Source organism: Sylvia atricapilla, chromosome 1, assembly GCF_009819655.1.
Source record: "Sylvia atricapilla isolate bSylAtr1 chromosome 1, bSylAtr1.pri, whole genome shotgun sequence".
NCBI lineage: Eukaryota > Metazoa > Chordata > Aves > Passeriformes > Sylviidae > Sylvia > Sylvia atricapilla.
In genome coordinates this window covers 25,217,708-25,245,180 of record NC_089140.1, presented here as the reverse complement: position 1 = coordinate 25,245,180, position 27,473 = coordinate 25,217,708, and positions in this window count along the sequence as shown.

The window sequence follows — 27,473 nt, the reverse complement described above, 5'->3', positions numbered from 1 at the left end:
AAGTGGAATGAAGCAAATTTCCAGAAGCTTAAAAACATCACAGGGCAGATGAAAGAGCCTTGTATGTATGTTGTGACTTCACCACTACTTTGTTTGGATAACTGTCCCACAGATTCTTTGCTTTATTTGTTGGATTTGTTGTGCTGTGAAAGACGCAAAGACCAAGCTGTACAAGAATTGATCTCTGGAATTCAAGTAATAATTACTTTAATATTTATTAAAAAGCATTCCAAAACAGTTCAGATCAATTATAGAACAAGTTAGTGTAAAACAATTTTGCACAATCAGGACAGATTTCATAATGCACTCTGGACTCAATAGAGTATGTTTGAAAATTACTTCCAACCACGTTAAAGGTAGTGGCATTTGCATCTGATGTGCTTGGGGAAGATGTCCATTGGTGTATCTCATTACAGGATGTAGGGCCTGAGCCACAATGAGAACTCCACAGCCCCAGATGGAGAAGCGCAAGAGTGCAGACACAGCCTGCATAAACTGTAGAAGCTGTTCATCCTTAGCACATTAACCAAGATTTTTCCAAACCCATCCACTACCACACCAGTAGCACCTCTACTGAGGTAGAAATCTCTGCTTTGTTTGAGATTCCACTTACAGTGAAGTGAATGGAAAAATTCTTATTCTCCTTAGACTATTAAAAAACCTCAAAAATAGCTATTCTGACTTTGGTCAGAGACAACTCAGCGGGTCATATGGCAAAATTCAAATGTAGCCTAGAAAAGTGACAGGTGAAACCATCTTACAGGTGAAACTATCACAATTTTTCCAATTTCAACTAGGCTAAAATCTCCATCGTTATTTTGGTATGGATAAAACCATGTGACAGGGGCCATGAGAATTTATAATCATAGATGCTGTGACTGAAAGGTCATTCAGTCTCTTCTCCCAAATATTAAATAATGTGTTCCTTAGTGATACCAGAAAAGAATTGCAGCTCATACTGAATTCAATTATCTGACTAAAAAGACAATGAGAATGTAAGGACATGCAAAGCAACCTTTATCATTTATTTCCAGGTGATTTCCTGAAAGTAGTCACAGCTTGATCCTTTTGTGAGGTCCCATAACTCCCTTCTCAGAGAAGATGTATTTAAAGTAATCATCCATTTATGCCATTTATACCTGGCAGATAACTGAACACTAAGCACCATTTTAGATTTGTCTGATAAAAAAATTTGAGAGTGGTTTCTGTAAAAATAGGATTTCAATGATATTTTGGGAGAAACACTCTGCTTATACTGTTTCTCTAATTTAGATGATAAATTTCTACAAACAGACCATGAAAGAGTCATGTATGTGGCTTTCGTGTAAGATCCTTTAAACATGGATGGGGGAGGGGGGTCAATTAAAAAAACCTTTTCTCTCATTTAGCACCAAGGTTCCCACATTGCCACAGAAAGCAGGATTACAGTAGCACAACCAGGAGAGATTCAATCGTGAATCAGACCCTGAGCTAACAGCCTATTTTAATTAATGTTCAAACTGTGTTAATTGGCAAAAGATAAAACATCCACACTGTTTGTTTTGCTGTTTGGAGCAAAGGAGTTTGTGTTGAAAACCGTGACTAAATAATAATTAACAGGCTTCAAGTAATCAATCAATAGTATTTCATGAAAATAAGTTGTAAACTAGAGTATTAGACTCAGCTTCAAAGTTGGTCGGTGGGGGTTGTTTTTGGTTTGGGTGGGTTTTTTGTTTTTTTAGGACAGCAGTGGTGCAAAGCTGAAACTAAATCCAGGTTTGCACTTCATTAGCAATTCCTTATTGTGGTTTTACAATGTTAAATTTGTACAAACAGATTAAGTGTGTTTTTTAAGCTGTTCCTAAATAGCCTGGGAACTAAGAATTAAGTGCAGATTCTGCCCAACCCCTCAAAACCCAACACACCCCTCTCCAAGCCCAACACCTGCTGTTAAAAATACATCACACAATGGCTCTGATCTTACCTACCAGCAGATGTGAAGATGCCCAGAGGTCTCTCAGATGTTTGTGTTCCTGGGTCACGTGAGGGCACCAGGAAGGGGAGGGAAAATTATTCTGGAATTCCAGAGGTCACCACTGGACAAAAATAGTGAAAATTGCACACATGCAGAGAAAAACAAAAGGTTCAGAAATCTGGAAATTTGGCCAAGAAGCTTTACTGGGGGCAGTGTTTCATCCCTGAATTAAAAAGAAAGAAGAATACAGCAAAGAGATGAAAATATTGTTGTCAGGAGAAAAAAAGGACTCTTATGATGGTCTTTAGCCTCAAGCTGAAAATAATTAAAAAGTTCTAGCCAAGTTAAGGGAAGACAATCCACTCTCCTAATGCTTCTCTGGGTGCGCTCTTAAACACTTATCTTAAACCTGCATGTAGCCGATAATTTTTCGGGCTCTAACTAATTATTATAACTAATAACCTGCTGCAAATAATTCTTGTTTTCAGAAAAATCTTGTTTCCAGACCACGTGACTGTTCTGCATTTTCTTTATCTATACATTTTTTAGCCAGGGAAAGAGCCTAGAATTCTGCCTAACTATTTCATTTATGCGCTCATCCGCATGGTAAATTCGATTCTTGGGAGCTTATTCACATCAGACAGCCATTATTCAGAAAAAACTTTGTCCCTCACCCCACAATGTTTGTCATTTCCTCGTATTAGCTCTTTATGTGTCTGCATCATTTTTCTCGTGCAGAGGAAGGTCTCATGCAGTCCCTGCCAGGGGAAGCAGTGTTTAAAGGGCTCTTGTATACATGTGGAGGAGGATGAAAGCCCGGGCCACGCACGCACAACACATGGCAGCACTAACAGTGCTCAGAGCTTCTCAAAATAATCAACTGAGCTGCAGTGACACAGCAAAATACATCATAATCACATCAATTATGCAATCACTATTTTGTGAAAACAAGCCTCTGGGATTTCTTTTTAAGTAATCAAAGAAATATCAGACGGGAAAACAATGAACCTTCCTATTACAAACGAGTATGTTTCCGCTGGGGAAGGGAAAAGAGAGAGAGAGAGAGAGAGAGAGATTAAACTAACCCAGATAGGCCGTGAAAGTGTCTTATTCTGGCTACAGGAATGTGACCGGTTTGTCGTCAGTCCTGGGAGAGGGCAGAGCTGCTCCGTGCCAGCTTGCCTGTGCCCCTCCCCATCTGTGGGCGCTGCACAAGCCCCTGTGCTGGGGTGCCACCAAAGTGACACCTGGGCGGAGGAGGAGCAGTATTGCTTCCCACCGCCGTGGATTTTACAGCCGGCCCTCCTCTGCTGGCTCTCGGCCCCGCACGAGCATCAGCGGCTCGTGGTTCCTGCCGGGAGGCCCGGGGAGGAGAGGAGCCCGCATCCTTCATCCTGCACCCAGGGGAGCCCGCGGTGTCCGTGGCTGTGCTGCACAGCCCCACATCCCCATCCCGGCAGAGGGATTTGGGCATGACCACGTGCATCTCGGTAAACGCTTCGGCAAAAGCTGGCAAAATTGCCCACAGCACTGTGTGCTCAACCTTTACCGGGTTCCAAAACCCTTGGCTGCCAGGCTGGTGGAAGGCCCTCCGGAGCAGGGCTGTGCAGGCCTGGGGGATGGGATACAGCTGCCGGAGCCGCAGCCTAGATCTGGCAGCAGCTTTGCTTTGGAAGGAACTATAAAGAAACACTTTGCCCCGCAGCTAAAAAACCTGATAAAAATCTGCGAGCATGTGAATGGTGAGGGGAAAAAAGGGTCAGCTCAGTTCTCTCCCTTCGCTATTGCCTTCCTCTTGAATTCTCAGGTCATGCCTGGTGCCTGTGGCCGCTCCGTGGGGCGGCTGGCTGTTCCCACTCGTCTCCTCGTCCGGGGCAGCCTGCCCTGGGAGCAGCGGGCCCGAGGAGCCCGTGGTGCCCGTGCGCCGCCGCAGCGGCACCGGGGCTCCCCACAGCCGCTGTCCCACCGCGGAGGCCGGCGGTGCCGCGTCTCCCCGGCACGGGGCCGAGGAGGCAGGCGCCGTGTGGGGCTGAGGGTGCCGGCCCTGGGCTCCCGCCTGCCCGGGCGCCCCACGAACCGCACCCCGATGGGGCACGCCGGGGTAATCCGGCCCCTCGGGGAAGGGATCTGGGAGCAGCGGGTAGCGGGGCCCAGCCTTGCTGACATCAAGCGTGAATAATTGGGCTTTAATGTGGCTGGAAGGTGGGAGGGGTGAAGGCGGCAAACACACCACCTTTTCGCTTGGGGCCAGGGCACGGACGGCTGCTGGTTCCTACCCTTTCCCTCCAGCCCTCCTTTCAACCTGGCTCTGGGGAGGCAGCCCTTCCCCAACGCTTGCAAAAGGCTTTGAGCTCAAAGGAATCTCATAAACTTGTTCCCCTGGCGCTGCCCGGGTCTCCCTACCTTGGCGTGGCTTCAGCCACATCGGCAATGCAAGGCAGCCGGGGCTCCCGTCCCAGGGAGAGGCTCTCCTCACCCTGTGGGGTCTGAAGGATTCTCTCACCTACTGCCATTACATTTCGCTGGGGGACTGGGTGCTTCTGGCCAGCAAACCCCTCTCCTCCTCCTCTGAGGAGAGGGAAATACCTGTAATGCTCCCGGTGATACTTAAGGCTCTGACAGTACAGGGGATGTCCCCTGTCACCATCACCTGCAGCACCCCCACTGTGCTGGGGTGCTTTAGTTTATGTTCAACAGAACAAGTTCTTCACAGTAACATTAAAGGTGAACAACTGAGATAGCTGAATTTTCAAAATATTAGGAATTGAAAAAAATAATTGTCCTTTCTGTTAGCTCAAGAGGACACATTAAGGTGGTGGAAACCTGCCAAATCAGAGTTGCCACCAGAGGAAACTACTCCATGCAGCTACCCCTTTCAGTAGAGCTTGTTCCTGTGAAACTAACAGTCAGGTTAGTAACATGACTGTATAAGCAAGCACTTTGACTTTGTACTAAATATTCCACCTGAAGAGCCTTCCAGTCAAGTACAAAGAAAAGATTTCATATTGCATCCCTATCAATGCTTCCTCTCCTTCTGCTTCTAGCCTAGCTGCTTCTATTCCTCCCTTTGATTCTCATTTGCTCCTCTCATTTTCTTCTACTCTGTGTGTTACCAAAGTTACTTACCTCCCTTTTCCACAGACAAACTATGAGGACTTGGCCCTATGGATTCCAGTGTATTAACGGGCTAGCCAAAAGGCAATCAAACCAATACATAGAAAGCCATTTATCTCAGAGTTTTTTAACTTACATTTCCCTACAGATCCAATTATAGGACTGCTTTGTAGTGAAATATTTTCAATGTGTCTATATTTCCCTAGCTCTGAAGCATGATGTTGGGGGGCACATGAAGAGGTGGGTTATCATGTTGAGTTTGCTTGCATTTGAGTTTCAAAACTTTTCAGTCTTGCTATGGAGTAGTGTGCAAGAAATCTCCCAGTAATTATTTCTTTAGATTGTGTTTAAATACAATGGTAAATTAAATAATAAACAAACAAAAAATAAAATTTAAACACAGTAAAACATTAAATAGTAAACACACAGCTTAATTGTCTATGTGGAGGGTATTCCAGCTGGGTGCTAAGCATAAACCACTGCTGCTGATCCCAGTGGAATGCTTTGCATACTCAACCCTGCACAAGACACATCCTAATCACAAGTAAAGACTATCACAAGTGAGGGAGTCACCCCTTCCTAAACACTTCTTGTAAAAACTTATCAAAACAGCAAATCAAGTGCACCTTTGACTAACACCTAATAGCAATTCAGAGCTTTTCAGTTATGGTTTTGAAGTAGAAAAAATAGAAAGCTGATTTTACAGAATGGAGAAGAAACGAGACATTGTATTGTATACAGCACACAGTGTGAAGGCCAGGTAATGAATTCAGGTAGCCTGAAAGGAAAATGACTGCCTTATATACAGATGCTTCTCACCACTATTTCATTTTATGTAATTCTGTGTATATACAGTCATATCTCTGAAGTTCAAACAGAATAACTCTAAGGAAAATGACAATAGGTTAAGATGCAGTTATTAAAAGAATTGGATCTACAGTTTGTTTGCAGTCAGTATTTAGTGCTCTGAAATATCTAGATATCCAAAGAAGCAGGGGGACAAACTATAATAAGGTTCGGGGAAATAGTCTGGAATTTATCATTTCTGGAAATTCTGCTTCTGATTTCAATAACAGTAGAAGACAAACAAATATGGAAGCCTTGCTTCCGAGCCTGCTGCATACTTGCAGAGTAAGGTTAAAGGAGCAGGTAGGTATTGGATTAAGACTCTCAGAAGACCTAACAGGGAACTTCAGGTCTGTACCGAACTTCTTTGATAACAGTGAGGAAATCCTTTAACTCCACTCTGTCTCACTTCTGGGTCCGTAACACAGTCTGGACTGCAAAATTTCTTTGCTGACCTTCTTTTGTAAGCAAACTTCTCCATGTCCACTATCATGCATCAATATCAGAGTTGCTAGGTACTAGTGCAAGGATAGCTCAGATTTTGCGTGCACACATACTTTGCATAAAGAAAATGCAAGTGCAGGTGTAGACACAGGAGATGCCAACATTGGGACGCAGATTGTATTGCCTTCCTAGTACTGCATGTGTACAGTCTTACTGCATGATCCACTGCAGCCACCTCTTCACTCTGATTCACCCTGAAAAAGCCCTGAAAAAGAAAATTTTATGCTCAGTGTTAAAATAGTGTTAATGATGTAATATAAAATGTGTAAAGGCATCGGCAGAGACTTACCCAACACCTTGCCAACACAATGAAAATAGAGAGAATAAGGAGTGGGCTAGATTCAATGGATTTTTTTCCTGTGGTCTTTTTAGAAAAGAAAAGGGCAAGGAGGGGGAGAAAGAAAGGTCCAAGTTGAATAAATGTAAATGTATGAATGAGACAGTTCTAAGCATACCCAGGTGTCTTGCCAGCTCACTGCAGAGAGGTCACAGAGAAATAGAATGTCTAATCATTGGAATAAACACAGCTGTGCATACTTACATTTTCCATACTTATTTTGCTAGTGGGGGAAAAAAATCATTCCTCAGATCAGAAGATCTTTTCCCAGCCACTTCTAGCTCACCTTTTATTTTTTTTTCCCCTTAAGAAGTGTTTGGGGGTTTTAATTTTTTAGCTTTATTATTTTGTTTTATTTTTTGGGCAAAAAAAATTAAGCTCTCCCTACCCAATTGATTGTCCCCTTTCAGATGATTATTAGCATTTGGAATGTTTTTTTTCCTTCCAAACATCTTTGGTATTAAATTGTACAGAATTGTGCGAAGACAATTTTTTCAGCATGGGATTTAACACTTGTGGAATTTTAAGGTAGAGAAAAAGGAGACTAAAAGGATTTTTGGACAGCAAACACAAAACTGGAGGATTTTATTTGAATAGAGCCAATGGCAAAAAAGAGCAAAACTAAATTTGCTCCACCCGAGGCACACAAAATTCAGCAGGAGCAACTGAGGGTTATAATTTTTTAAAATTTCTACAAGCTGGAGAAGAATATTTGAAAACCTTTGAATTAATCATGAATATTTTGAATAGATATGTTGTTTCAAGATTTTATACAAATCAAATGTGAACCAAGAAATCTGAATGTAAAAAAACAAACGTGCCTTTGGATAAATCAGCTGGTCAAATAACAGATATTAACTCTCCCTGGAAACCTTACCCCACTTGTACTTGCTTTTAAGGAATTCATTGTCACAGCATTTTGCAAAGAGAATTTATGACAGAGTAGGAAGGTTCCTTGCACATTTAGTTCGAATAACTGAAACTATTCTTGAAATGTGGCCAGAAACCTGCTTTTTGCATGTCATTTGAAAACAAGGGGCTCTGCCACCAATTACTCTTGCAGTTACATGCAAAGTACATATGGATAAAACTTACAGATACTGGTCTGTTGTTGAGAATTATAGAAACTGCTATCTTCATTTCCATAAGTATTCCACATTTTTCTCTTATTACTTTTGTTTTATAACTTGACCAAAAATATTACTCCAAGCTGAAAATTTCTTTTAATTTATAGGATGGGGGAAAGAGCTCTGTTCTTCTATTAAAACAATCTTGAGTCTGTCATGACTCAAAAATAAATTTTGTAAAATGAGATTTTACTGTTGTTTTAAGAATGTGATACATTTGCTACTTTGGCAATTGAATGAGTGAACGCATTTTCAGGGCTTGATGGTTGTCTGAAGCCTGATAATTTTCAGCCTCCCTGAACAGCTATTTTGTCTGCAGCAGGCAAATGTTCTTCATGAGACTGCTCCCACCCAGCTGAGAACCATCACCCCTTTGCCAGCCCATGGGATCTCCATGCAGGCTGCTTTGCAGTCACAGAGAAGCAACTGAGCAAGAGGGAAAACTGGCACACTCAGCTCCCCTTGAAGCTGGACCTGGCTGACCTGCTACCTCTTTTGGTGTAGCAGACATTAATCAAGACAGCAGGATTAGATGGGAGCAATTTTGTTGATGTGGCTTTCCATCTCTGGAGGTGCCCTTAGTGCTCTTTCCTGGGGCAGACATGGGCATGGCAGAGAGATGGGTTGGACACAGGAGATCCAGGCAGAAACCTCAACTGAACTTTGTAGCAAAATCAAATTAATTTTTTTTTTTTCCTAGGAAAAGTGGAAACAAAAGGACAAGCGACAGAGTGAGATCATTATGGCTAATTCTCTTCTAAATATCCAGGCCAATTCAGATAATGTTATAGCAAGGGCCATATTGAAGCAATTTTTAAGTAACCTTTCCCACCTGCTTCTGCACAACCTTATCACTGTTTTTCCAACACAAGAAAGCAAAACTCCTACCAGGAGTGCACAGGGCTTCACGCAGTGCACAGGGCTTGCAATGTGCTCCAACAGCAGATCCCTTGAGCGCTCTCGATAAGTGAAGGGCTCTGCTTTGCCTTTTGGGGTAGAGCTTCATAGTTGTGCACTACACAGGTTTTAAAAAACATTTTTAAAAACCACACTGCTGGCAAAAAACCACATGAAGTGAAAACATCTCTTTTAAATGTATTTTTAAACAGTTTCCTCACACAGTGGAGTCCATTGAATATACAAACAGCTAGTTGTAAGTAACTGGGAGACTCAAAGCTGTGGAGCAGATCAGCTGCTAACAGGCAGGATATATCCAAAGCCAAACTTTCATTAGGTGCATTTAAAACTTTGCAAATTTGCAAACTAGATCCAGCTTTGTCATATCAATGGCCCGATGCAGCTGGTAAATTCTGTAAGTCTAATTTGAGTCTTGTCTGTAGTGAGAACAGGTCCAAACACTTTTCCACCGTAACAAGGGCGGATCAGGTGGGCGCTGAACTTTCTGAAATGCTGAGACCAAGGGAGAGCTGAGTAGAGTGGCAAGAATGAGATATCTGTGCTGCCTGCTGTGTGGGGAAAGCCTAAGGGACTAGGGAAGCTCAGGCTGGTGAAGAGTTGAGGGGAGTAAGAAAATATATCTAGATGTAGAAAGGAAGGGAGGGGCAAATTAATCTTGTTAATCTACAGGCCCTGAAGAATAAGTAATAGAGTTTGAATTACAGATGTTACTATAATATGCAAAACGTATTCTGTTACAAAGACTAAGAGGAGAAAATGTTGTCAGGGCACGGGACCAAAGTGCAAAGGGCTTGATTTATTTTCTAGCTCCGCTGTAGATTTCAACTATGTCTTCGGCTCTTTCATAACTGAATGAGTTTCCAGGAGAATTAATGAGTCAATGTGGATGTATGCAAGTCGTAGTAGAAATAAAGATTGAGTTTAGGTCAAATTCAATTTTATACCCATATAACCACAACTACAAAAAACCCATTGTTATTTCTTTACAGTAAAGGCTATATAAGAAAGACACATTATCAGATAAACCACTCGTTGTGTATAACCTATTCACAAGTCATTCCTAGAAAGACAGCATTATCCAGGGTTATTAGATAATTTTTGGTTCTCTGACTTAGCAGCCAAAACAAAGGAACAGTTTAAATGATGTTCTAAAATATTTCAATTCTTCTATATGAAAGAAAAAATATTTTGCTTTGCTCAGTATGAAATATTCCTTTTGGTCACTTCTAAAAGAAGTGCATGAAACTAAAGTTGCAGGGATGGAGAAGGAGCCAACGTTTTCAGCTGTGGAACTCCTTATCTGCAAGGCTCCAGCATCCCAAAGCAAGGAAGCTACCAATTTTTCTTACTGACACAGTTCCACTTTTTATGTTTGTATTTAGACTTTTTGCTTAGGGTAAGGGGTTCCACCTTCGGAATCAGTGTTCTCCCCACCAGCCTCAGGACATGTGTCCATTTGCCACTCCTCCTGGCTACATGGTTGGCAGCATCCCACAGAAAAAGCAGTGTCAGCAGAAGGACACGCCGCAGCCCCTACTTGGAAAGACAACTGTGTCAGAGACATGCCAGGGAGTGGCACAGTGTGACCCTCTCAGGCAGATATGAACTTGAGTTCAATTCAGCTCATATGAGTGTCCTGGCTGTTGAATAAAAGGGGAACAAAATCATCCCCCTCTATTTAGGCTGTCTGGCAAAGCTAGCTTTCCTGCTCCCAAATGTCATTTTACTGAAACTGTTCAATGAGCTGAACTATCCAGCTGGAATTAACTAGTAGAATCAGTCTAGCCAAAGTCAGAGATACTGATTTATTTTGCCCAGCAACTGAAAATCGGCAAAAGTAAGGAATATCACAGTTCATTATCGTTACAAGTTGTACATACAACTTAGAGAAAAGGCTACAGAACAGAAAGAGGAGTTCTTTTAAGAAGGGTAATTAACCCTCAAAGCAGGTCAGATAGGAATAGGGTAGTCTCAGTGACTTCTAGCCTTCAAGTCATGATTGTCTCTCTGAAATGCAGGCTATAATTCAAGCAGAAGTTAAAGGCCCCATGCCCAAATTATTGGATAATATTTGATGAATTGTGCTGTGCAGGTTAAAGTAAGTACCCCCATGTTCCATTAGGGCCTTAACACTCCCAACAGCAGATGACTTGAAAATCAAGAGTATGACTGCGACCATGACCAGCTTTACTCTAAGCATTGCATTTAATGTGTCACACTGAAGACTTCCTATGAACAGGAATTCACTGGAAAAGCAACCTCTGGTTTCATTTATATATTGAATTAGTTGAAGATAATAGTATGATTATTCATTTTCCATTCATTCTCTGGACTCTCACAATTGATTTAACTTGAGTGATTTTGAATAAGCTTGAGCTCTATTGAAATGGAGCATGCGGAGATAAGAACATCAGCACACAGGCTCACACAGTTCGATTACAATGTGAATTAAAATCTGGCTTGTTGTTCTGCTTCCAGGATGAATGCAAACAAAATCACTCGAGGCACCATGGAACCCCGAATGGTGTACGCTTTAATTGTTAATTCCCCCTGACATCCTCTTGGCTCCGTAGGCAATGCTCTAACTGCCAACAAGAAGTGAGTTGGAAATAAATAAAGATACATGGGTTTGGGATTTCAGCTAAGTCCAGCCAGCCTGTGGAGATGATAGAAAAGAGAACTTTGAAACCTCTGATCTCTTAAGAAGCTGGTTATAGATATACCAAATGGAAAAGGGATGTGGGCCAGTTGCTCCATGTTGTGGCCCCAGACTGAGAAGGTTATTATGAGATGCCATTCACTGTTGTTCAGCTGGTGTTTCAGGGCATGACTGATCCTGCGTTTACTGGTATGGTTTGGATAAATCTGAAGTAGTTTGATCCTACTTCCTGGCCAATTTGCACTATGGATCTGGTGCAGTGCAGAGGCTGTCTTGGCCACTTCTCATGGCAGTATCCAGTAGAGAGCTGCTGGCCCCAAACTGGAGTGAGTCAGTACAGAAGTTGGCTTCACACATGTGAGCCTGACTCATCTTCCAATTACCGAGGAAATGGCTTTATCCAGGAAATAACTTACACCATCAAGGCCTTTTCACAAAAGATGCTTTCCTCAGTGTCGTTCATAGAAAACCATTCAAACACACTCTTAAAGCCAAGATGGGTTAATCTCTTAGAAAGCAAGATTATGGCATTGCGTGGAGAGCTTGCAGGCTCAGGAACACACATTTTCCATTGGAGCTACTGGGCTGCAGGTGAAAAGTGAAATGCCAAGCAAGAAATTTCAACAGAGGGTGTCCCATAGCGAGGGGTCTGAAGTCCTGCCAGCTGTCAGGGAGGGGTTAGTCTAATGCAGGCTAACTATCCCCTCTGAATGACCAAGCAGAGAGAAATCCTACCACCTTGCACAATAACCTCTGCCAGTCCCATAGCCAGAGCAGAGGGCAGCTTGTCCTCCAGTATCTTGGCACTTCCAACACTGCTTCTGTTCCCTGCCTAGAAGGCATGCAGCATTTACTGTGAAGAACATGGACAATACAAAATACAAAATAAAGAAATTCCTCTGGGGAAAAGGAATGATCAGTGAAACTGTTGCTTCTGTGGTGCAGCTGCTGGATCCTATGGGATATCGATGAACAGCCCTTTGTGGATTAGTAGAAAGAACTGGCACTGTCATCAAGATAAAACCATTCAGGTGTGAATTTACCTTTCTGTTAAGACACAAAAAACCCTCCTGATAGCAACTTCTGAGCACATCCTATTTTTCTTTCCTCCTCAGAACTGTGGTAGAAAAACAGTTTATTGATTTCTGCTAAGAAATCAAATGTTGTTATAACTCTGAAGGGTGTCCAGTTACAGAGAAAATCGGTGGTAATCGGAAGCTTCGTGCAGACCTCGCATGACCCTGCTCATTCCAGCACAGAAAACTGTTTTTGTCTCACTTCGAAAGAAACCAGACAAACCCTGCAAGGTTACTTATAATCCTGACACCACTCTCAGATTTGCCATATGCTGGGAACATGCCTTCTTGCCTATTTACAGTATATAGCTGAAGGACTTTGTTACAGACCTGATATTTGGCATATCTTAAGCCTATTTAGAACATCAACACCATCAATCACTTGGTACGAGGCCGAGCAGCTGGATGAACCTTGGCTATCATGTGAAGGCTATTTGTCATCTGGGCAAGTCTGTTTGGCGCATAACGTTCCAGTCCCAGAACAATTTTCCCTCTCCAAAAATATTCTCTTTGATTCAGGAAGCACGTGATTAATAACAAACAAGGGTTTAAAGATGGAGGTCAAGGCTGAAACCTTAACCAAACAAGTGCATTGCCTATTAATGTTAGCCTCAGTCTTCAGATATTCCCTTAAAGAGCACTCTTGGTGGAGAAACACAGAACTGTTTCTAAATAACATGAGATTTGAGAGATCTGCTTGGCCATTGCCACCACAGATGGTTTTCTCAACTGTGACAGTGATGTTTGTACAAACTGGTAGCCAGACAAGAAATGGCTAGCAGGAACCCACATTTAGGATGAACTGTGCACACATTACATTCCAGTTCTCACTGAGACGAGTAGTACTCAGCACGTCTGACATTTAGGCAATTAGCCCTCTCTTTAAAATAAGAAATATTAGCTGACATATCTTAACCATCTGTGTGAGCCAAAATAAGAGCAAAGGAGTTTACATAAACAGTCTTAGCATGTTTAACAAGCATGTAGCTAATGATTTAATTTTTTAATCCTCAACAATAGAGACTACTGGATATAAGCAAGTGCTGCATCATTTATGCCTGTGCTGTTAATGAAAGACTAGTAATTAGTGGGTGACTAAACTTCAAAAGAACATGTTGCTTCAATACATGGTGTTGTAAAAGACAGATTCTCCCCAGCCATCTGCAAAGCCAGAAGGAAAAGGGAAGAGAAAAATATTTTGAAAGTTTGCCTTGTCAATTAAAGTTGAGGGGAGTAAGAAGATATATCTATTCAGCTTCAGCACCACTTTTTGACCTCTCTTCACCACTTGTCTCCCCATCTTTCCTGTATTTGTTAGTTACCTAATATGGTTTAGAATGTAAATAGAGAAGTTTTGTGTCACTGTATTTTTATAAACAGATTCCCAACGTAACACAGTATAACCTAACATCTGAGTTGCTGTGAGGTTTTCTAGGTACAAGACATAGGCAATGGTTGTGCTTACAGGGATGACCCTGTTAAGCAGTGACAATGCATGCAACGACCAAATTTGTTAGCACTCATTGTTACTAAAGCAGGGTGAGTGACCTTGTCATATTTAACAGTTCTGAGCAGACACAGCAATGGAGATCCTGAGGGCAAAACCAGAATTTCCATTAGTGATGTAACAATATACTGACATAATTAACCCCTTTTCCACTTCCATTGGCTTGAATAACTGCATAGTCCAGCTGGCAAACTCCGGATGCTTGGAACTCATGCAGCCAGGATTTGTCGGAGCAAAAACCAAAACAGAAGTCGTAAGCATTCTGTCTTGTTTCCGAACAAGTGCAGCATTCAGAGGGGAGTGTGGCTTTAGCCTGAGAGTGGTCACGCTAACATGAATGCCACCACCTCCATCTTCCAGCACTGCTAGAACAGCAGCAGCATACAGAAAGGGTACAAGTAATGGCAAGAAGCAACCCAAGGATTTGGCAAAAAATGCTTATTTCTAACTGCTTTTCAAATGGAGCTGAAAACCCTAGGGACTGAAGAGTGAAATATCTTGTTTACAGTTAAATTCCTGATCCACGTAACTAAGCAACAAAGCACTGTGGCTCCATAAAATGGAAGCAAAGTTAATTTTTTAACAATGCCACATTACCTTTGTACGTCTTGTTCCTGCTCTCCCTCAGGGTCTTACATGAATGAATCAGAAAATTGCTCCCTTATGTTAGGCTTGTGTCTGCACCTGCATTAAATTCATGTCAGAGAGGGGTGGAGGAGGCAAACGTTGGGAGCACCAATAGCATGGTACTCCTGGATTTCAACTCACAGCCTGTCCAACATGACAATTGCCTTTAATAGCTGTTCAAGGCACTACAAGAAATGAGCCTTGCACCAGTGGTGGTCCCTTCAGATAAAAAAAAGAAAAAGAAAGAAGAAAAAAAACCAATCTGGGATCTTGTTTAGTTAAATGCCTGTCTCCCATATGGCTGGTCATCTCCCTGCAGCCAGTCAGAGAAGCAGAGTCCATGCAAAGGAGAATTAATTATGTTTACAAAATCTTTGTAAATAGAAGCGCTTTCTGTGCACCAGGCTAATATTTTTGATGGTAGAAAACTGGCGTTTCAAGCTGTTGTATCTGGGGCCTGTGGGTGTCTCCGTGCTGGATTCCTGGACCAATGCCCACAGCCCTGGTCTGGCTTTGGGCCAAATCCAGAGCTGAAAGGGGCTGTTCTCTGGTTCTGGTTTTGGATGTCGCTTCCATGATTTTGGCACAGGCAAATCAGAATGCAGGCTCAGCCTTGAACCCCAGCATTAGGCTAAACCTAATGTGAAACTTCAGCCTGCTTCACATTATTCCTGCTGGTTAATTCCAGCTGTTAAACTTCTCCCCCCACTACCGAGCCAGAGAGTATTTTGTTGACAAATTTGCCATGCATTTCAAGGAAAGCAGAACCTGGCCAAGGCTTTGGGGTTATATATTTTTTTTCCACTGCAGGAAATGGAAGTGTTGGCAAAAATATTCACTGTTGTTTAGGATAAGAGAGTGTTTGGACATATCCAGTTTTAAGCGGTCTGCTTAGTCTGATACTCTTGATATATGAGACAGCAAAGAAGTATGTCTAGGAGTCTTGGAATGAGGCATCTTTTTTATAAGTTGAGTGAAATACACACGAGGATGAAATATTACTAGCATATTACCACCAAAGCTGGTCAAAATTCACTCAATTGACTCCAGATGTGGGTTTCTTTGGCAATTTTAAAGTTAGCACTACTGTAACTAGGTGTGAGGCCAAGGCAAACTACTCTAGTGCTTTATAGCACTTGGAAGCTGCAGTAGTCAAATCAAAATACGTTACAACGGAATCAGTTTCTTTAAGCTTAACAGCAGGAAGGATTTAATATACTGAATACAGCCAACCCATCTTCATTTGAATGAACATAAAATAAATCCTTACCACATTTGTGACTTATTATTTGCATAAAGGACTCAGTTCAAGAAGCAGATCCCTGGCATTACTCATGCAAATAGGGCCCTACAAGTCCTCATTACCTTTTTTTTTGTTTTATTTTATTTCCATGAGATTACAACTATGCTTAAGGTGAGCATGCACCTCCATGCTCTGCAGATGGAGGTCAGTCATCTGAATATTCAAAGCTACTTTTCAGCACTTATTAAGTGCTTAATGAAAGATACTAATTCTAAATTTTTTCTTTTTTCTTCTGCCTGCCTATTCTCCTTGCAATTAGGCACTCTGTGTAAAAAGCTTCACAAAGGAATCTACTGTAGCTCTCACCAGCAAGATGTTTGACTCATCCTACAGTGATGGCACTGGGTCTTTTAGCATCTTATCTATTCACTAACCACTTACAGTTGCACTGACATAGAACATTTCAGTTACTGCCTTCATTTATTTCTTTATTAAGCTGTGAGAGTGATCCCATAACATAAGGTAGGGAGCCTCTTCACTGCTTTCCTAATGAGCAACTGCCGCTTTCCTGCACTCCAGCCCAGTTTGTGTTGCTGGAGCTTAAATGGGCAATGTGCCTCATCTGCCATGCTCAAGGCAGAGAGGGTTTCCATAGGAATAGACATTCAGATCATCCTTGATCTGCTGACAGCACTGTCGCGATTAAAGGACATTTCCCCGGCAGTTTCTACCAGTTTGGCCTTTTCCACTGCAAGGCTGTTAAGAACTTACTTTAAACACCCCAAGTCCTGGAGCAAAGAGGTTGCCACCTTTTCTGAAGTTGATTTTGTGTGCTTTTTTTACTCATTTTAATACAGGAGGGCCCTTGGAAATATGACCCCACAGCACCCTAAAAAATAAAAAACCAGAAGAGAAAATGATTTAATTTAAAATAAGAACCTTGATCTGTGCAAACCAGCCTCCTGACTTTTAATGCTGGCCATATTGCAGTCATGCTAGGCTGGAATGACAGACATGCTCCACTTTTACCATGGAAAAAACTTTCCCTGGCTGCAAAGGAAGAAGTAAGTTTTGCCACAAAATTGCACAGCAATCTAAGTGTTTAAGACTTTCTCTAAACCACTCAAAACCACCTCCTGTCTGTCTGATATTTCCAATGTGGGCATTTCACAAGAGGATAATTTTAATATATAATTTAAGGTGGTCAGGTAAGTCTCTTTTACTATATGTCATATAGTAAAGGTTTAAAAATAAAACCTGAAGTCATTTAGAGGTTTTGACTGACCTTCTGTTGAAATAGTTTTATCAGAAAACTGTGTTAATATGCGTTGGTGATGTAAGGACACATCTTCAGCTGGTAAAAATTTGTTTGTAGCTCCACACATGGCAGGGGGTCTTTGCCAAGACACGATAATCTCATGCAAATTTCCCCTGATGTTTTTAGAATTCTTTAGTTCTTTAATAAAGCATCACTTTGATAAAAGTTTAGCAGAAACCTGAGTAGCAGAGAAAAGAAAAAAATTACACTAAAATAGAAAATATTTTACACTTAAGAACCCTTGGCATGCTACACAGCACTATTTGATTAAGTGAAGTTGTAATACAAAGACAAGGATTAATCACACAAAAGAGCAACATAATTAATTGCAAAAGCTGAGGGAGAATTTCAAGAAAGAATGCATCCTTTCATTTAGCTTACAAAAATACAATTAGTAATTATTACTGATTTCCTGGAGAAAGTCCAGAGCAGAATTAAAAATATCTTGAGTCACAGGGAAGTTCATTGGTCCATGGGGACAGATATGCTGGGCCGAGGGAAGCTTGTATTTGTTCAGCAACTTCTTGTTTTTGAAATGATCTGTGCTGAATTACATATCAGGACATTCATGATTGGGTCTGTGCCAGAACTGGGGAACTCTTATTTTTAAATGCCCATTATCTATTTTAAATAAAAAGTAAATCGGATTTCTGTCTGAAAATTTTGTAAGAGCTGCTGTTACAAGTAATACTTAAAGGTCATTGTAATCCAGAAAAATCATTACAAGCAATCAGAAAAGCCATGAGCAGATCAATTTTATCTAAATTATTTTAGCTCACATGGGGCAAATTGACACATTTCAGAAGAACAATATCTTTTAAAAATCTATCTACCAGGGATCATCTGATGAACCTTCACATTTGTTCCAGGCTGCATTCACATGAATTCTGCTCAGCCACAGGCATCACAGCAAACTTGTAGCTGATGTTACCTGTGTAGGGGGCTGGTTTCATTCCTCCTTTCCCAGGACAGAAACAGCCCCTGCATAGGAACTGCTGCCTCTGCAGGGATGTGAGAGGATGCCACAAACACAGAATCACCACACAGCTGAAACACACCCTTTTAAAGACAAAACCCTCCCCCAAAAAAGCATTTGGCTCTCTATCTCCAAACTTGCTTGTGGCCTTTACTTCCACAGGGTATATTCAGCAGCCCTGAGGTCAGCAGACAGTTTTCCAGTCGACTTTCATAGGAATTGAATCATACCATAATGACATGCCTGAGGATGACCAGCAAAACATCCAGCCTAGCATCTCAGATTCATGCAAAATGCTCAGGATGAGAAACCATTGTCTATTGAAATTAGTGGGGAAAAATTAATTGACATCAGCTAAGAATCTGGTCAGGCAGTTTCCAAGTGCATGGAATATCCCTACAGAACCACACTGGTGTAAACATCAGCAGATTCAGATAAAAAACCAGTTAGTCTGGGAACACCAAGATTGCAGTCAAGTGAACCCATTGCCTGGACTTTCAAGCCAAGCTGCATGTGAGTTAACTTCCAGGTTTGCTTCAGACACTGTCTACCTTCAAAAGCACTCTCAGACAATTCTGTTTATAATGATGTATCTCTATTACACTATTAAAAATAATTCAGTGCCAAACTTGATCCTAAATTCATAGTGAACCTTGGCCCACTGGTTACAAAGAGCTGGATTGCGGTCTATAGCCCTAATGTTTTGCTGCTGATTGAGAGATGCCCTCTGCTTGGGAGATCCTTGATGGGAGCAGAACCAGCACAGGCAGACATGTTTCATTGACTCCCACACAGACCAGCAGAAGGGACAGGTGGGGGGAGAAAAGGGAGCAGGAACAAATTATTTTGTGGGCTATTCCCTAATGGGAGCAATCTGAGGAACCCTAGGGCTCTTTTAGCCTACCCTTTGGGTAAACGTGGCACAGAACAATCCCCAAAATTTGGCAACCACAAACACCTCCATGTGCACCTTTTCCACTGAGTAGAGTCCAGTTTGGTGCTACCCAAAATTCTTTGGCTGCATTATTTTATTTCACTGTAGCCAAGTGTCTTCCTTTGCTTACTTTCCATGCTACTATTAAATACAGGAACAATTTGTACATCTTCTGTGGTTCATGAAAGCAGAGACAACCCATCATATTTAAAGTTCCAGGACCACGAGTCTCTCCAGAAGGATGTTGTTCTGGAAGATAAGAATTGATGTAATTATTTTTCCAGGTGAAGAACAGATGTGGTACTTGTTGTAAAGTGATCTTAGCAAATGCCTATATGAATTGGCACGGATGAAAACACAAAGTATTGAGCAATGATCTGCTTCATATAGAAATTGTCAGGGTGATTCCTGTACTTACAGGGAGGTGGACTGTGTCTTCTAATACATCTTTTCCATCTCAGTTTTTTTATCACTGATTCATGCTAATTGTTAGTGGGAAATCACTTAGTGTCAGTAATAGGGGTGACACATTCATTTCTTTTTAGTCATTGCACATATATTTTCTTTGAAGTGAAAGAAAGGGTTTATTTCTCTTCTCCTTTCCCCAGAATCATGTTTGGATTTAATGCATAAATATTTTTTCTTCCCTTAATCTGATTCACATGACAGTATGTATTTGCATAAAGCTTCTTCTTGGGAAAACTATTTAAACCTTTATCAAGAGAGAGTAGACATGTCACAGAATTATGTCCTGCTTTACAAGACAGCTTCTTTTTTTTCCTTTTTCTGATGCATTATTTGTAGCATATGCTAATTTATTATAATGGTTATTAAGAGCACAAGGTCTTGCCTTTCAGCTTTCCACATTTCCCCAGGCATACCCTAACATTCCTCTCTTTTCAGCTGTGCTCATCTTCTCCTGTCAGGACATAAAGAACAATTAACACATACTGCAGATAAAAATGTTCACACCAACCCACTCATTATTTGTTGTGGCTACAGCTCCAATGTGCATTGTGCTTTCTAGACATCCAAGCTGGATCTGCTCCAGCAAGAATGTGAATTGTAAGTACCATAAAGCTGCTAATTTTTACCACACCACCTGTGGTTGGTCAAAGGGACAGTACTATAGTTTAGCCTAAAAACTACTTCTGGGCCAAATAAAGCTCAGATTGAGACCTGCCACTTAAAATTCTTCCAATCTCTGCTTCAGAGATACCAGTTGAGAGAGGATGAGAAATCAGGATACCAATTTCTCCTGCTGGCTTTCTGCCATCTTGAATTAAAGTCTTACACCTGGTTGCTCTATTCAAGAGCCCAGGAGTGAAGAACAGTCGCTCTTTTCACTTCAAACACTGCCAGTTCCCTAACCAAGAAGGAAGGTTTCAAATTCCCATCCTACCTCCTTCCTAAATTTCATGTGGAAAAGCTCCTACTTGAGGGAGAGTCCATACTCTAAAGCTTTGAGCTGTTGTTAAGCCGTATTGAGAAAAAGCTAAGGCCTGACTCTCTCTCTGGCTTCCATTTTGGCCCCTTTTTAGTTCTGGAATTCATGGCAATATCATTCTGAACTGTGACAAGATGTAGTGCATGTAATAACTCATATCTGTGTCTATGTAACTGAAGGAAAGAGACCCAGTCTATGCAATCTCAGTTTTGAAAAAGTGTAGCCTAGATATACATTAATAACCTAGATATAAATTATTATAGATGATATATATTATTATAATCTTTATAATCTAGATATATTTAATGGGTTTTAATAGATGATAAAATTGCACTGCACATTTTCATGAAATCAATTTTCTTTTGTCCCAGTTCTGAAATAAAAGTTTGAACAGCTACAGTATCAATATTTTTCCTCTTGATAAAAAAATTATATGCTTTAGAAAGCCAAAAATCTATTAAAAATTCACTAAGATGTTACTTTCCATGGAGTCACAAAGTCTCAAGTTGAAACAATATTTATTATCATAACTGAATTTTAAAGTATCTTCTTGGGAAAGAGAAGTATATATAGATGTGATATCAAAATTAAATCAACAGTTAGCGTAACAATAGATTAACATCCATTCAACAGAGAGCTGGAGTTGTGTCAAAGGGTTTGGTGACACCATAAACCATAAAAGCATAAGCCAATTTTCCTCTCCTATGGCAAGATTTTGAATTAGCAGCTCAGCTGAAGTGGCTCTTGGTGAACAACAGAGCAATAAACAAAGCAATACATCACTGTGTGCATGTTTGGATACCCACATAAAATGATTTCAAAGAACTCAGAGGAATGCAGGTAGGTACTTTCCAATGAAATGAATGAAGGTAACACTCTAAATCCAATTGTCGGTATATTAAAATCACAGTTATTTTTACATAATTTCACTGAGATAATTTGTGATGGTAATGGTTTTCAGAATGGGACCCTGTATTTTCAAAATGTAGCAACAGCCCCTAATTATCAGGCATGTTTAAAGTGCATGCAAAGTAAAAAAGGTGAAGGTTAAATATTATGTTCAAAATTTAGTAATTGGGAAATGAATCCTTTAAAGAGGCAGAAATAATTCTGTGGGAGGCAAGTATTGTCCTTCTGCTGCTCAGTGTAACCTTTCATTCCTAATTATTCCATGTTGAGTCCATTCTCACAAAAAGGAGAAGCTGTTATGTATGTGCAGATTCAATTAATTTCTTAAGGAAAGTGGTCTGTCTCATCTCCAAGCAAGTGCTTTCTTAAGGAAAGGAGAAGTAAGGTAAATTTGAGAATTCCTCCATTATGAACAAATAGTCATTGAAGTTTACAGTTCAGAATCACTTTGGTTCCAAACATACTGCAGTATTGAGTTATATCTCCTTGGCTGATGGAGATAACCATGCACAGGAAGATTTTGTTTTGCTTTTTGGATCTGGAGAGTTGTCATTACCACAGAACAACTGCAATGCTGTGCTGCTTGGACAGAGCTAATGGCCTATCTGTAATCAAGTTATTCTGCTCAGCCAAAGAGAGACACAAATACATGTTTTGAAAGAGCAAACACTCATAGTACTTACCACGCTTCCAGCTGCCTTACACCCCATGGGTCTTCCACTCTTTGATGAACCTGGGGTTACTGATGCCTGCAGTATATTCTGTCATAGACTTGCATGTACAGCAAGCAGACTCCTCAGTAAGGAGTTGTTTCCTTCTGCATCTTCACAATCCTCTTCTAACTTAATGCAAGTCCTAAAGAGAAATTAGATGAGGGAAAGAGGAAAAATTCACCAAAAAGGGAGCTCCTGATAAGCATACCTCAAACATATTCCTTTGTATCTCCTGTAGTGGATCATATACCCAGTCCTTGTGTGTAAAGACCTCTCTTACAATAAGCAAGCATCTTTCCCACAAGAGTGAGGGCTCCACTAAGGCTCAGGTTAGATTTCACCCCATCCACTCAAATTTCTCTCCTGTTTTTGTTATTGCTACAGCCTGCACAACTGAAGAAGATGATGTACAGGAGTGAGAGTGCCAATGAAAGGAAGAGCTACTGGAGGTAACCCCTTTTTCTTCCAACAAGCTGTATTTGCAAAAGAGCTGCACCATAAGGACTGTGTTTGTCTACATGTTGTTCTCAGTCTGTCCACAAAGCCTATTCCACAGGGTAAGATCCTGTGGCTGAGCGACATCTAGCAGATGGTGACAACCCCAGGCTACCCCTAATTTTTTTAATCACAGTATGTTCCTCTCCATCCTTTGTTATTAATTTATGGTCAAACTCGGGGAAAAAAAGCAAAGCAAAGCAAAACAAAACAAAACAACAAAAAACCCGCCCCCCAAAAAACCCCACCTGAACTAAGAGACAAGATTCTCAGTTTAAGAGTTCCTCAATGGGACTGAAATATATCACATCCTAAGGCAGGAAAGTCTTGGAGAGTGGCGTACACAAGGGCAAACACTGACAAAAGGATGGAGGGACCACCTTTACCCTTTACACTGTTCTGACTTCATTGTTCCAATTCTTCATACAAAATCCTTGCTGTGGTAAGATTCTTCTGCATTTGGTGTGCTGTCGTTGACAGAAGAAATATGTGGCAATGAAAGACATTTATTTCCCACTGCCTGACATGCTTTCCCACTCTATCTTCGTGTCCAAACCCACTCCAAATTGCTTTTTTATTCCTTCTATCCTGTACATGAAGTCAAACCGAGATTCATTTGCAGAATGGTTTGAGTAACCACTGCTCTAAAGCATAGAGAGGCAAAAACAATAGTACAACTGTTGACACTTGCCTGTTCTTTGCTAAAGGAGTGCTAGGGAACAGTGTCTGGAGTAGGACAGCTGAAATGAGCAATGTGACAGTGAGCCTCAGTATCCTATTTGTGGATAAGCCCCTATAGCCACAGAATAATGGAAACACCCTAGAAATCTCTAAATATTGTTCTTCTCATAAATACAAATCTGCTATACCAAGAGAGCACTGTCTGCTGAGACTGCTTGTGCTGCAAGAAGGCACTGAAACTTGGGTGTACCTGTCCTAGAGGTCTCCCAAAGCTAACAAAATGAATCTGTAACTAACAAAAATCACATAAACCTGTGCTAATGACCAAAGTTAGGACTTGGGTTTCTGGGGTGAAGAACGGCTGCTTTTTCTTGCTAAGATCACTAACAGCTGAAGAAATCCAACAACCTTTTTTATGAGCCACTTAGAGCTTGTAAAATGGTATTAGCTATTATCATAGTTAATACTGCTTGATGTGGAAATATAAACTTGGGAAAACAAGTACTAAAACATTTGTGTAAATGTAACTCCTGACATTTATGTTTATTAATTTGCTTTTGAGCAGTTTGCCATATTAAAAAAGAGATTGATTACTCTGAATGTGGAAAATATCACGTTGTCACTAATATACATTATTTAATTACAAAAGCATTAGAAAGAGGGTTTTAATATAATTCTCCTGCACAATTCAGTATGCAAGATTTTTAAAAAATCTAACACACACTTGACAAGAAGCAGATATGTTGAAAGACATCAATAAATGTACTGATTAAGAGTTTGAGACACTTACTTTAAAAATGTGGAGCAAAGGCTGACTATTCTAATTACCTGAGACATGTGACGTCAATTGTCCTTAATACTTTAAGAATGACAGATTACAAATGAATAGATATTAGGGCTTTCTGCTCTGTTGCTTGCTGAAGAATCTGTTGAAGGACAAGTACTTGGATATGTCACCTTGTGTCTGGGGAGGGGAGTAGAGAAGAATGAAAGGATGATGATGGGAAAAGTGAGATTATCTCAGTGTTACATTCTTTCCTAAATCCAAAGTGGGAACTGATTCTTTGAGAGAAAACAATGCCTTGTGTTTTTCAATTAGAAATACTTAAAGGTATATGCAGCTAAGCTTCAAGCATTAGCTTCCCTTCACAGCTCTGAGGAGTGATAAGAAACTGCACAGACCATATTTCCCATATAAATAAAAAGAGTAATTAATTCTCTTTAGTACTGGATATGGCCTGCTGACCAAGTTGTTTGCTGCTTTCAAAAGGCTCAAAACAAGAATTAAACTTCTAATGATGTTAATACAAGCTCTCAGTTAAAAAAACAGATGATGTCTTTTTTCTAAGCAAGTCTGTGAGCATCTTTGCCTTCAAAGAGAAAAGGCATACTCAGGATCCAACCCTGCTCCTCTGCAGTCAGGAAGAGTATGGATTGAGGTTAACAAGTGTGGCATTTCCTTAAAATAATGATTTTTAAGTGAAAAAGACTGTGAGAATTACACTGTGATGCCAGAATTAGCGCAGTCATCTAGTGTACATCTCCTGCCTAAAATAAACCATAATTTGCTTCTTTCAGCACGTAAGCCTGGTAGGGACCCTTTGCTGTTGAATTTAATGCACAGCCACAGGAGGGAAAGAACACCCAGCAGAAGTCACACAACAAACACAGCGAGTGCTATGGTCAGGAGGTCCTCAGAACAGCCACCACAAAGAGCTGCAGCCCATGGCAGGGCACAGGGTGACAGCCTCCCCTGGCAGAGGGTCCCATGGCAACAGGGCTGGAGCTGACCTAAATAACACAGGTCTTTGCCCCTCTGTGACAGACAAGGGCTGTGCATTGTCCTAGTGACCAGTGCTCACGCATGAACGCCTTCCTGCCACTCTTGACACAACCTCATTGAAACTGCTGACCTCACCAGGGAGGTATTTATGACATGTTCATTACCCAGAGTCTGAACACCTGGAAGAGAAAAGGCTCTGGATTCTATTACCAATCCTCTAAGTTGTCCTGTTTCACTAATTACTTTTAGTTCTCATTTATTACAAATAATATGGCTATTTCTCTGCCCATCTTTCTTTCTGCAGAAAATGCAATGTAGAAAAATTATTCATTCTGTCACCAAGTAAGAAAATGAGACAATATTTCTCTTCAATTCCATGAGAAAGAAAATTGCTTTAGAGCATGCTTTATGCATAAAATAATGATGTTTATTTATGTAAATACATATTGGCATCTATTGTCCCCAACACAATTAACATTTCTTTTCGAGAGAATAATTCACAGGCAGTGACTGAATACAAAATGCAGCTCTTGAGAAGAAAGATTTCAACAAACAAAGATATCAATGCCCCTAAATATATCAGAATGGTTAAGAAATGTAACAAAACCAATAAACCACTGATAGGCATTATAAATTCAGCAGTGGACCAGTTCATATCACAGTCCTCTGAACACATTTACTCTGCCTGGATTTTAGCAACACAACCCCCCCTTGTAGATATAAAATGCCAGTTAAATAGAGGCCTGTTCTGGGGGTTTCCCAGAATTTAACCCAAGATGAACTCATAGTACATCTAAGCTGCTATCTGGTACCCACACTGCACATGAGACTGATGAAAAATGTTTCTGTAAGGGTTTTTTTTGCAGAAAGACCAATCCCTTTAGCGTGAAGAAAGTAAAACAGCAGCAGACAAAGGGCATACGTTTTAAAACCTCAAAACAGAGACTTCTTATTTCCTCAGTGATAGGCTTAGAAAAAAATGTGGGTAGCAGCAGTACTCAAAATTCTTATTAAAAATTTTAAGTGGCCTTGCTCAGAAAGGCTTCTTAGAAGTATTCAAAAAAAGAGGACTCAACATTATTTGATGGTGTTCTGAAAGCATATAAGGTAAGAAAGAAAGGTGAAATTTAAAGGCAACAGGACAGTACCCTCTGCCAGGACCAGAAAATAAATTGAAAGCAGCCCTATAAAACACTTACTTATAACATGAAATCAGTGAAGAAGTAGAAATTGAACTGGAGAATTGACTTCTCATCCTCTCACTTTACTCCCTCCTTGAAAACAATCATAAAAATGTGAAGCAATTTGGTGCAATGGCCTGTTCTCTTGGACTCCTAAATGCATTTCAGTTCTTCCAGTTATTCTTAAATGCTTCATAAGACAAAAAAAAAATTATATGATTAATGCACAGCCAGGACTGTGAAAATATTTTAGTGAACTATTACAGTTCTTGACTCTACATTCTTATGGTCAAAACCACAGGGAGACAGGACAAATTTACCTATAAAACCACACAAAGCTTTCCATTTTCCCTAAGGTATAAGAACTAGATGTAATTACAATTAAACCTTTAATGAAAATATTTTCATATTGCTTCTGTCCAGGTGTGACAAACTCATCCGTATTTCAAGGACTTGGTGAAACAAGAGTTCTGAGACAATTGAAAGATTTTAAGAGGCTGAGCCTACAGAAAACAAGGTAACTTCCTCCAACAATATCACAATGTAGCTTTTCAGAAAGAAAGCTTGAAGATGTTCCAAAGCACATTTTCTCCCAAGTGTGCTTGCTAAAGGAAGGAAAATACAAAAGGAAGAATATTGCAAAAGAGAAGAAAATCCACCTAACTCGAACCACAGCCTTTTTCTTGTCTGATAAGTCCAAAGCCAGGTGGCTAGAATAAAAGATTGGTGTTTATCTGTTAGAAGATCTGGGGCTGATTCATTCTATTTACTGCAGCAAGCTCACCTGTGAGGCTTTATAGATGCCTTGGGGGAAAAAAGCTCAGCAGGGGTTAACTTCTTGTTGTGGGGGAAGAAAGGAGAGGTGAGATTTGAGTTTTAATTGGTGCAAGGGGAAATCCCCTCTCTTTTATATACCTGGTTCAGAGAAAAACACAGGTAATAACAATAATAAAAAAAAGTCTTAGGAGCGCAATTTTTTAAGCATTTCCAGGTCATCTTGGAGGTGGGGGAAGGGAGTTATCATTATAAAAGCTTCCCCTGAGGTTCAGTAGGGAACTCAGTTGTGAGATTTGTGGGAAGCTTTAACTTGTGTGAAATCTGTGACTTTATTGCTTGAATTAACT